The sequence below is a fragment of the Falco cherrug genome, chromosome 7 (genome assembly GCF_023634085.1).
Source record: "Falco cherrug isolate bFalChe1 chromosome 7, bFalChe1.pri, whole genome shotgun sequence".
Lineage (NCBI taxonomy): Eukaryota > Metazoa > Chordata > Aves > Falconiformes > Falconidae > Falco > Falco cherrug.
Window position 1 is genome coordinate 70,156,976 of NC_073703.1, and position 11,856 is coordinate 70,168,831.

At 49.5% G+C, this 11,856-nt stretch overlaps 1 protein-coding gene across 6 annotated transcripts in view; it reads right to left on the minus strand.

Annotated features, from left to right (window-relative positions):
• The window catches only part of NR1H3 (nuclear receptor subfamily 1 group H member 3), a 31,895-nt gene that overhangs the window by 19,348 nt on the left and 691 nt on the right, over positions 1–11,856 (minus strand). Inside the window, exon 1 of one of the 6 annotated variants that reach the window (XM_055715376.1) lies at positions 11,712–11,832. The exons of 1 other annotated variant lie outside the window; for it this stretch is intronic. The gene's annotated coding sequence lies outside the window, so the exon portion shown is untranslated. Of the gene's footprint in view, positions 1–9,909; positions 10,056–10,082; positions 10,103–11,409; positions 11,559–11,711; positions 11,833–11,856 lie in introns of those variants that run through there. 4 more of the 6 variants (XM_055715374.1, XM_055715372.1, XM_055715377.1 and 1 more) reach the window with 4 other exon arrangements.

Sequence of the window (11,856 nt, forward strand, 5' to 3'; positions counted from 1 at the left end):
GGAGGTATCAGTCCCTCTGACAAAGGGAAAGAAAAAGAGGCAGAGAGAGAGAGAGGAAATGACAGTAAGAGAAGATAGACTTTCCCCTGTTTAATAAACTGGAAATGTGTAACAAGTGATATCAGGAGTGATGTGGCCACCTTACTGCCATGAAATTCCCTTAAAGGCCATTGACACAAGTTCCCTTGAACTCTGGAAAACAGCACAAGCCAGGTCCGGGGTAACAAAGCTCCAGTCCCTTCCACCCCTTCTAGACTTTCTGCTGTCACCTCAGCTTTCAAGCTTCTGGCTAACCTAAAGCATTAACCACCTCAGGAATGGCAAAAACTAGGGCACACACCAGGTTACAGCAGGGAAGATGTTACAGAAGCAGCATCTCTCCACCTCCCCTCCAAGCCGTCCCGGAAATGAAAAGTCATCCTTTCTCAGCTCTGTCTGCCAGATGAGCTGTGAAGCCAGTGTCTCAACACAGGGCGCAGACAGAGCACAGTCACTTTGGAGCAACACCAACTCCTGCAGCACCCACGGGGATGAACACAAGCAGAACTTGCCATTTGTAGCTGAACTGCAATAATCCCCCGTGCCTGGCTGCAAATCCAGCTCATCGACAGCTCAACACCACTATCAGCACCGACCTTCAGATGGCAGGAAGCACAACTGAGGCTTTGACAGGGGCTTGCAACAGGAAAAATCCCGTCTGTGCTTCTCCCAGGAGGATGAAACACACAAAGCAGAGCAGCTGCCCCCTCCTGCTAGCAGAGAGCAAAGGGCAGCTCCCTGGCACTCCTCGGGAAGAAGGGGAAGGGAGGGGATCCAGCCTGGAGCCTTGTCTACGGAACATGTTTGTAAGCATCAGCTATAATAGCAAAACGTCCCTATGGAAAAATCACTTTAAAACAACAAAAGCATTATTTTTCTAGTACCACTCACAATTTCCCCCAAGCAAATTAAAGCTATCCTACCAGTACATCTTTTTTTCCCTTGCAAATCCAAACATACCTATGCAAAGGTGGTTGTGGTTTGTATGTTTGTTTCTCTTTCTAGGACCCCGGTATTGACTAATGGCATAATTCTGCTGCACTTCTAATGACACCACCAGACACACACAAAAGAATAAAATCCAACGTGAAAAGTATTCAAGCAACCTAGAAAACTTCCTACTAAAAAATAAACTGCTCACTAGCAAGACCCTGCTTTGGAAAATTAAAGTTGAGATGTTTGCAGCTTGTTATTCCTGCTACTGACCAGCTCTTACACATCCTACGTGCAGTGACAGCTCATCACACCCTACCTGAAGGCTAAAAATGAGATCTGACCCCTCCACTTGGTTTCCTTATAAATGCCACTGCATGGCAGCACAGAAAACATGCCCACAGACTCTTATATCTTTCTGGATTCCTTCTGTAGCTTTACTCAGCCATCAATACCTTGCTCTACACAACTGTAGCGTCCAAAACATAACAGCCAGCTGTTCTTTCAAGCAGCAGTTTTAAGACCCAGAGCTTCCTTAGTCTCTTTTAAACCCTGTTCTCTAGGAAGACAGGAAATACACAGTGTCACCCAGATCAGAAGTAATGGCAATAACCAGCTACGTTCAAAAAGCTGTTGTTTTAAAATGGAGCTTCCATGGAAGTGGCAAGGGGGGGTGGAAAAAAGAACAGACAAAAGAGTTAGAGAAGCCTCTCTCTCCAGTCAGTGCGGACTTCCACAGGAGTACCACATGACAACAAAAAAACTCTCCCTTGGATCCTACATTCCTCCTCTATGACACTCAGTCCAGCAGATGCTGCAGCCCTGCTTCAGGGAACACAAGTCTGACTCATGAAGGGCTTAAGATGTCATCCCAATGCCATCTCCAATCTGAAGCAAGAGATCAGAGGAGAAAGAAACAGGGAGGGAAAAGAGAAGGGGAGGGGGGGGCAAGAATGAATACCCAAGATAATATCCTGATAGTGGAGATGGCAGGAAAAAGGGTTAAACATAGTCCATAAAGCAATGAGAACCAACTAGCTTATGCTTACAAAAGAGAACTGCAGGCCTTTTTATGCAAGTAGAAAATGATGATAAATAAACACGCAGCATACTCTTTACCTGACTGTTTACTTAAAAATAATTGCATCTCCACTAAACTATGCAGCAAGGGAATAACATTTCACAATCCATGTATTTTCTAGCCAAGCACCTTTATCAGCTGGCATCATGAAAGGGAAATATGCTCAGCTTCCCAGGCCATCTCAGCCCCCACCTCATCAGCATCAGTATCCTGAACTGCTGTTGACTTCTCTGAGCAGGAACATGGCCCAAACCACTGTCAACAGTGAACAACTACTAAAACAGATAAAAGCAGTAAGAAACACCTGCAATATTTCACCAGGAAGACAAGATGACAAAGGACACAAAGCTGTGGGATGTATCACAGCAGTCAGAAAAAAAAAAAAAACCAAACCCACAAACTTAAAAGCCCTCAACTCCCAGCCCTTGTCCAGACCACCTTCTCTTTCAGACTGGCCTTCTCCATCCTTCAGCAGCTACGAAATAAAAGAACATGAAGAAGAGGCAAAACAGGAAAGAACAGAATCAAAGGGAGGGCTGCTTATGGTACAACAGTTTGTTCATTTTTCCGATTTCCTCCTTTACTCCCACCCCAAGAGTACTTTCATCAGCATCCTGCATATCACCATAACTGATACAAGATTGTTTCTGGGAAACAGCCTTTTTATCATGTATCTATACAGCACTTTGTATCCAAGCACCATCCCACCTGAAAGCATCAATCAAAACAAATACTACTGCTCACAGGCAAAACAGAAACACAGTACTGGATTGCAAAACAGGCAGGAAACTCATTAAAATTCCCTTAAGGGCAGTAGGGGAAAAGTACCAATTCCCATTCACAGAAATATCATCCCTAGATGTAACACAGAGGTCAGGAAGAAATGACAGTACTACAGAAATACCCACATAAAGAACACATTGGAGGGGTGCTGGAACAGAGTTTTAAATTCAAAGTAAGCTTGACTGTTAGTCTGTTCCTGCTCACCCATTACGGGGGATATACTTCGGCAGGTTTTGCCAACACTGCCCTTAGAAGAACAGAAGAGAGGCAGGAGTTCCCACCCTGCGGCAGATGTGCATATCCAGACCTAGATGGGCCAGAAGATTGCAGTAGAGCAAGAAGAGAGATCAGAAGGGCTGTCAAGAAACATAGTGAAGACTGGCATAGGGGTGCAGGTCAGAATAAAGGACTATTAAAAGCTCTGTTGCAAAGTAAACTTGCCCTGCTTTTGACTTTACTGTTCTGGATCCTGGCCTGTACAGTCTATTTCTGCTTTGGTGGTCATTGCAACTAACTCCTTACAAGGTAACGGCAACAACAAAATAAGGAGGAGGGATTTGTTTGTTTGTTTGTTTTTATAAACCCACAGGGTAGAAAGCTAGGAGAGAAGGGTTAAAGCTCTGAAAATGAGAGAAAGAGGATCTGTGTGACAGGAAGGGAGCATGTGAGAGGGCATGTGACAGGCTGTGTAGCAGAATGTGTGTGTAGATCTCATTCCCTCCGAGGCTCTTGGCCAAATGTGGAGCTGAACTTTCTGCAGACTTTGTCCTGCCAAGTCATGTTCCCTTCTCACACTGCCTGACATCACCACAAATACTCAGCTGGAAAACAGTCTGGAGCCGGACAGAGTCCACCGCTCAAACACCGACCAGTGAAATGGCTGTGCTCACGGCACACCCACCAGATGGGAAACCAGAGCCACCGACTCTCCTCCCAGGTTATCTCCAGGAGGCCCCACCATCACCCATCCAGAAAGAGCCCTAACACGGCACAAAGAGATTGAGGGAGCTAACTGACAAGTGCTCTTCTGTTGCCCAAATAACGTTGCCTGGAACAGACTGAAAGTCTGCACAAAGGCTCTAATAGGAAAAAGCAAAATAACCTAACCATCAGATCAGACTTTGTCACAAGTGACACGCTGCAAGGAGCCCACTCCATCCCCAGCTCCAGTGCAACCCTGCCATGAGGAGAAGGAAACCATCACGCAGGACCCACGGACAAAGCAGGAGCCAGTGGTTCTGCAAAGACCAGCAGGGTCTGCCCGAAGCAAGCAAACCTTACACTGTCGGAGTGCTCCTGTTGCCCCGCTTCTCAGAAATGATTGAGAACCCGAGATCAGGGCTGGAAAAGGCGAGCACGTGCACGCACGTGTGGGAGCTGGCGATGGGGCTAAGCCAACAGGTGGCTGGATTTCTTATTTTGATCCTTGTATCAAGGGAGGAAGGGTGGGGATGGCTTGCCAATTCTGGGACACTGCTAAAGGCACCACCCAGAGCAAGTATCAGGGAGTAGCAGCTGGAGACGATACTGAAACAAGGGAGGACAAAGTCTGCAGTCTCTTCTTGTTTTTGCTTCAGCCTTCACCCCCAGCCTGCTGCTTAAGAGCGGCATGATAGAAAATGCCATTGAAGTACAGGTGATAGGGAGACAACTCACGTTTTCTTCAGGCAAAGGTTTCTGCTTTCTCCACTCCTGTTCTATTTTTAGAAAAACAAACAGCAACTTGGGAGCTTTCTGCAGACCAAGGGAAAATTTTTCTTCAGTCTCACATTGACCAGAAAATTAAGTCCCCTCTTCTCAGACATGCCTAGATAACAGAAGCTACATTATACAATCTATGCTTATAAGTAGTTTACATTTTAAAACACTCCTCACAACACAAGTTCCCTCTTCCTCGGCTAAAGAAGAGAGTCTGACACCTTCCTTAAAGGTCTAGCAGTGCAACCTTGCCTGTTCACATGCTGCGGGGACCTTAAATCATATCTGGGCTTCCTGCCCAGACCTGCAGATGCCGAAGAATCTGTCCTTCCTCACCAGTTCTAAACACAGAAGCCATCTTTTGAACTTCTTCCTGGCTCCTTTCACAGAAACTAGAATATTATTCCTCTCCAACAGACAACTGCCAAGGGTGGGAAGCAGTCCATCGGAAGACCAAAACCACAAAGTTTGTATTTGAAGGCAAGACGACAGCTTCTCCTCCTACCCTTGGAGCACGCAGCTGGGTGAGCTCCCCTGCCTCGGTGGCAGTGCTCATGCAAGCCAAAGCACGCTGGTGAGGAGGGCTGGCCACAGCACTGTCTGCATGCGCGCGTGTGCATGCATGTCAAGGCAAGCACCATAACAGCAAGTCGCAAAGGCTATTCCAGAGCACCTTCGCATACCCGCAAACATATGCACATGGGTTCCTGCTGGTAGGTGCGCAAGAATCCACTACATGTGCATTGCTGACAGCCTGTGTGAAATCCTCCAGGAAAATTCACTAGCATGGCATGCGGAGTCCTTTGGGGGCATTTCTGTACGTCTGACGCTGGCAACTGAGGTACACTACGGAGCTGTGGCAGAAGCCTACCTCTTTGCTCTTGTTTCATAAAGGGCCCTAGAAAGGCTATTTAAATTTCAAACATTTTTCCTTTAAATGGGTTTTACACACGCTTTTCAAGATTACACTCATTCAATTAATTTTGTAAGTTAATGACAATTTATGATAAGGCCCAAAACAATCATTTAAACAAACACACACCCCCTGTATCCAAGCAGCGCATGGTTGCTGAAGAATGCTTAAAGAGGATAATACCTAAACTTGAGAAAGTCACCAAGTCTGCAAAAGCAGAATCCACTGAAGTACCATACAAATCTTTCTTAAAAAGGCAGAAAGATTAGGGTTTTTTTCAATTCACTTACTAAATTAGCTGAGTTCACTCAAAGCTGGGGGAGGCAGCATAAAACTGGGGGGAGGTGTTTCTCTCCTCCAATCTCTGAATAAAAACAGGACAAGGGAGGATGAGTTATGCTCATTCTAAGATCTGGAAGGACACAATGACCAAAAACAACCAGTTCATTTTGCTAAGTACAGATAACACTACACTGTTAAAATACGCCAGTTTTAACAGCACACATGCCAGCATGTTTTCTCTTATGTATACAGCCTGTGATTATACTCTAATTATTAAAAAAAATATGTGTATTTGACCTTTTTATTCAAATGCAGTTTTGTACACGTCGCGAGGAAAGAAATTATCCACCTAGTAAATAAAAATGACCATTTTCTAAAGCAAAGACTTACTGTGATACAATAGCACAAATGGCTGCATATAGAAACATTGTATCGTCCTGTTTAGCAAGAATAATAGATGAGCCTAACCAATTAGAGTAAATCTTCCTCTTAAGAAAGCATCAAATGCAAAACAAAGTTTATATGAACTATTTAAATCACTGACTTTAATCATGATTTAAATCAGCAAGTGGGAAGCCTTGATTTAAATCAATTAACCTTGTTTGCTTCATAGTCACAGTAGAACCATCGAGCCAAGACTGCCCCTCTCCCTCGAGGGAGGGACGACACAACTTCCATGCCCAGTTAGTGTCAAGAAATTTTACAAGTACACTTGCCAGTACTTTTTTAAAACCTTAAGATAAACTACCCTTCCATGCCAGGAGACACCTACTCTCTTCTCAGTCATCTGCTTTAACAATCAGTCTGATACTCACCTAACAACTTTTATTTACATCTCACAGAGGTTTCTATGCATTCACAATACAACCTGACTCTGCAGCATGGCTTTTAAATTGCTTCAATCCTCACATCCCACGAGATAGCTCTCCTACTTCATCCTACAGGCACTAGTTTTGGTCTGTTCAAAACAAGAGTTAGATTTCTCATTCTCCACCGCCGTTCTCTTCATTTCTTCACCAACTTCCCACTAAATAAACACTTAGGTTTTTTTCCCCTCCCTTAAACATACTGGAACATCTGCAGTGCTCTGCTCTCCTTTGTGCACTTAGCCTTCACCCTCCCCAAACAAGACAGTTAAAAAAGCTTGACAATGTAAAATTCAAAGCAGTTTATGAAATTATACCGAAATTGAGTATATCATCTTAATATTTTCTTTTTGACACTCAATAAAGCAAGTAATTTTGCTTTACAGGAAATCTGGTTTAGAGATCTCCAGACCTAAAACTGCAACCTACGCTGACTCCAGGGGCGTCTCCTTTTTAGTGAGGACACAAGAAAGGAATTTGTCTATGCTCCAAAAAAATCAATAAAAGGTATTTTGTCCTGAGCAGGAAGTCACAGAACAAAAATGACACAGGACTGCTGAAGTAACCCATCATACCACTTCTAACAGAGAAATTTTTAAGATCTGCCAGAACACCGCCAGCCTCATGTAATTTAACAATATTATACACAACTCTCAAACCCAAACTGACTACAACACAGCTTCTAGCTGCTGTAAGTGCCATGAAAATGCCAAGTCAAATGTCGTACTTTTATATTAGCAGAAGTATGATCTAGTGACCAAGTTCAACCTGTTTGCAGCCTAAATGCAGACCTGCACCTGTCAGCAGGACACATTCCCCTGAATTCCCTTCTAAGATGAAGTTCCTTCCCACGAAGACAGTTTCAATAGCCAAGAGGATGGGATTCTGCCTTCCTAAATTATTAGGCTGTGAGGAAAACCAGGTAACACAATACATCCTACTGTAGACCAGCAGAACATTTTCCCACAATGAAACAAGGTATCTTTGCACAGAACCAGAAGGGTTTGGGTTGGAAGAGACCTTAAAGCTCACCTAGCTCCACCCCCCTGCCATGGACTGGGACACCCATGACAGGTTTTCACTTCAGTTCGGAAACACTGATTTTTCTCAAAGATTGTCAGGTCTGTAAATCTTATTACTTTGTGGGGGTGGGGTAGGGGGTGGAGAATGAAACACAGTCTGATAAGCTTTCCTATTCAACATGCAAAGACCCACACATCTGCAACAATGAGACTTTCACAGCAGCTGCTTCCAGAGCAGAAAGCAACATCATCCTTCAATGCATTCAAGACAAAGCACATTATATTCTATACTCTTCCCCGGGCAGATGGGAACACAACTTTGGAAAAACAGCAACAGTTAAAGACCTTAAATTCAAAACTTAACATTTTGAAAACAGTCAGTCTTGACAGCCATACAATCACGGACCAGATCTAATTACAAGAGACATGACTTTTGAGGTCTGAGACCATCACCACTAATCAAATATTTAACAGCAGCAAAAAATTTTTCCTTCCGTTTACTGCAGAATGAGCACACTGAGTTGTAACGACTAATCCTAGGGAAAGCATCTTTCTTGGGGGGGGGGGGGGGGGGCGGGGCAGGGGCGAAAGTCACAGCAATCAAATGCACTTTAACACACTGGAAACACAACTCTTCCTGCAGGTGTGAGATCAGGATAAGGCAACAAAATCACGCTCTGCACTTGTATGGCTGCATGCCTGCTCTGCGCACCCTCTGCCTGCCTCCTCACTGCCCAGCCAGCTGGTAAAGGAAACATGCTGACAAGGCGCAGAGCTGCGGCAGCAGTAACTGGAAACAACTATCAACGGTAATCCAAGGCACACAGCCAGGACACGCTAAATCTGTGATAAAGTTTCCTATTTCTTTTTTAGATTACGCAATTTATATATGTAGTCCCTACTATGGTACTTCTCCTTGCATCCCTTCACAATACAAGTAGCTGCAGGTTTCCTCCAACAGCTACAGAACTCCCAAGCAGCTCCGCAACAACCCATGTTCTGTCCTACTCGAGGCTGGTTTAGGTTTATTCCCCCCACCTTTTATTTTGCAGGAGCGGGAGGGAGGGAGGAGGTTGTTAATTATTTTCACCCTTGCTTTTCTCCTGCAAATGCTGGCCTTCCCATACGAAGAGGGACGCATGGGTGCATATGCATGTATGAGAAAGAAACAGCATTGAATTCAGCACTAGATTTCAAAAAGGTGATACACCAGGAAGCCAGTCAGCTTGCCCTCACAAGTCTTGCTGCAGCAGTGACCTGGTGACCGTGCCACAGATGCGATAGCAGAGAAGCACAGCAAGGCCAAACTCTATCTGTCCTGGCACAATGCATACCGCGTCCAATGCCCTCTTTCCACAGCCCAAAGGAAAGAAAGGCTGAGCTCAGCAACGCTTGGCTGACATTTTCAACCTGCATTTGCTTCCCTAACTAAATGATAAGATATTTTTTTCTATTTATACTTCGGCAGGGGGGTTAAGTCTTGATTAAGACCCACTTACTCCACAAACCAAGTCTGCCACTCAATAAATGAAGCAAAAAACAGCTTTTCTTCTGTCCTCAAGTACCTTGGAATGAACACCAGACCTATGAGGACTCTTCCCTACAAACATAACCTGCAGTCATAGCCAGAAACTGGCTGACACGCAATGAACCAAACAGTTAGTCAGAAACTCACGTGTTGGAGACTCCCTCAAAAAAGCCTTGCAGTGAAGGGCCCAGCTGTCCCTTCAGGAAAAAGACAACAGAGGGATGAAGTTTCAGGAGATAAAGTATTTCTCTTTCACCAGAGATCCAAGGTTTGCTTCCAGCCCATGACAAAATACCTGTCTCGGCAAATCTGCAGACCTTCACACAACAAGCATCAGTGAAATGGCACAACAAAGAGTCATCACCAAAGTTACCTTTAAACGGCCCCACGCACACTGACAGTTGCAGAGCCAGCTTTGCACCCTAGAAAGCTCACAAACTGGGTTGACAATATGCAAAGGTGCACGAGACAGAGAAACACAGAGCTGAGTGGAGGAGACGAGGGAAGAGGAAAGCCAACAAGTTACCACAAAGCAAGTAAGCAACTCCATGCTGCACCTGACAGCATCTCTGGAGACAGCAAACAGAAATCCGGTCATGGTAACAGCCACAAGTAACCGGTACCCCCTCCCTAAACGCCTGTGCAAACTTGCTGCATCCCGCCAGCCGCTGCTGCTGCCCCTTCCCCGCTCCCTTTAGCGGAGGGACTCCCTCCAACGCTGCGACTACGCAAGCCCCGCCAGCCCGAGCCGGCAGGCCCCTCACCGCGCCAGGCAGCGAGCCCCGGGCCGACCCCGGGGAACAGGCCGCCGCCGCCCCGCTTCCTTCCAGTGCCCTCCAGCCCGGAGACCCGCTGCGAGTCACGGCCACGCGGGGCGGCCGGGCAGCACGAGGCGGCGGCCGCCACCCCCACCGCCAGAACCGCGGAGGCCCGTTACCGGCGCGGCCCCGGTGCCCCGGCTGCCGGCAGGAGGGCCGGCCGGGCCCCGCGCTGCTCCCGGCGGAGCTGCCGTGATGTCACGCGTGGCGCAGCCCCACGTCACGTGCAGGCGCCGCCGGCCCCGCCCCCCGTGAGGCCGCGTGGGGGCTGGAGGCCGCTTGTCCCGTCCCCCACCACCACCCCCAGGTCATCGCAATTAAACCCTGCCTGCTAATGACGGGTCACCGGAACGGCGGCCCACGGGCGCGTTCAGCGCCTTGTCCCACGCTCGTCCCAGCCCGCAGCCTCCGCTCCGGGAGGCGCAAAACCGGCGGGAGGGCGACAGACCCGCAGGTCCCCGCAGCCACGACGCCCCGTCTCTGCCCGCACAGAACCTTTTCTTCCCGGCAAGAACCCCAAGCGGCACGGCGTCAGCAAAAAATAACACAACTTCGTGCGTTCCTAGAGACAAGAAATAGCGTTAATTGAAACGCGCTACGCATTCGAGCACGAGCAAATTAAACGCATTATTCCATCCTGCTGAACTTTGTGCATTACACCCAGCCTGCGCTGGCAATAACCCCTTGCCTCATAAATAATTCAGCGCTCTAAGACATTACACGCCTAGCTTGCTAAGGCCGCAAAGCTTCGAGCAAATAAACACATACAAACGAGACGGGGTTTGAGCCACTGGGCCTCACGACTCCAAGATTTCTTTGCGAACACCGGTGCCGTGTTTCCGTCCTTCCGTAAAAAAGAAAAGGAAAGCTGGGAAGCCCTGGAACTACCTGCCTCCAGCGCTCGCAGGTGGAGAGTAGCGCTACACAGCGCACAACTCGCCTGGCCACCCGTGAGTTTTCCCTCTAAATGGCACCTGCCGGATCCCCGGCCAAGGACCCAGCGGGGCGGCAGAGGCCGGGTTTCCCCACCGGTTGGCCGGCCCGCACAGCACGGAGACTGCCGCGGGGGCACAGAGCCGAGAGAGGGCCCGGAGCCGCGGGGGGAGCCGGAGCCGCGGGCAGCAGCGGCGGCAGCGGAGCCACCCTCAGGCTGGCTCAAGGGATGAGACGATTAAGGACCCGCGGCGGCAGCCCAGCCGCGCTGTGCGCGCCCGCACGTCCCCTGCTGCTGTCACGGAGCCGTCCGGCCTGGGAGGGATCCCCGAGCCCAAGCGTTACCCGTTACGGCTTTACCCGGGAGCCGCCGGGCGACGCGAGAACACCGCGAACCCCCCCCCTTCCCGAAAGCAGCAGCCGGCGCGGCCGAGGCAGGCACCGAGGGTACCGCTCCCTCGCCCGCCGAACGCAACGCGGCGGAGCCCCCCGCTCCCGCCCCCCGCCCAGCACCTGCGTGGCTGCGGCCCGCGGGCCGGCGTTACCCGCGGCAGGCCCGACCCGGCCGTGCGGCGGCTCCTCGGCGGGCCCGGCGCTCCCGCAGCAGGCCGGCGGGCTGAGCGGGCCGCCCCGCCGCCAGGCCCCGCCTCAGCCCGGCGGGAGGAGCCCCCCGTGGGCCCCGCCCCTTCCCCGCCCGGCCCCGCCGAGCTTTGCGGGGCCGCCCCGCGCCTGCCGGGCTGGCCGAGGGGCGCCCGGCCCGGCGGCGGGGACAGCATGCCGTGAAGCCCCCGGGGCCGCCCCGCCCCAGCCCTCACCGGCCCCCGCCGCCCGGGCCCAGCCGCGCAGGCGCACTGCTCGCGGGAAGCTGTGAGGCGGCTCCCCGCGCCCTGTTCCGCGGCGCTTCCGCTGTGCTGTGGTGAACTGTATCCGTGCGCGCCCCCGTCCGCTTCCTTCCGTTCC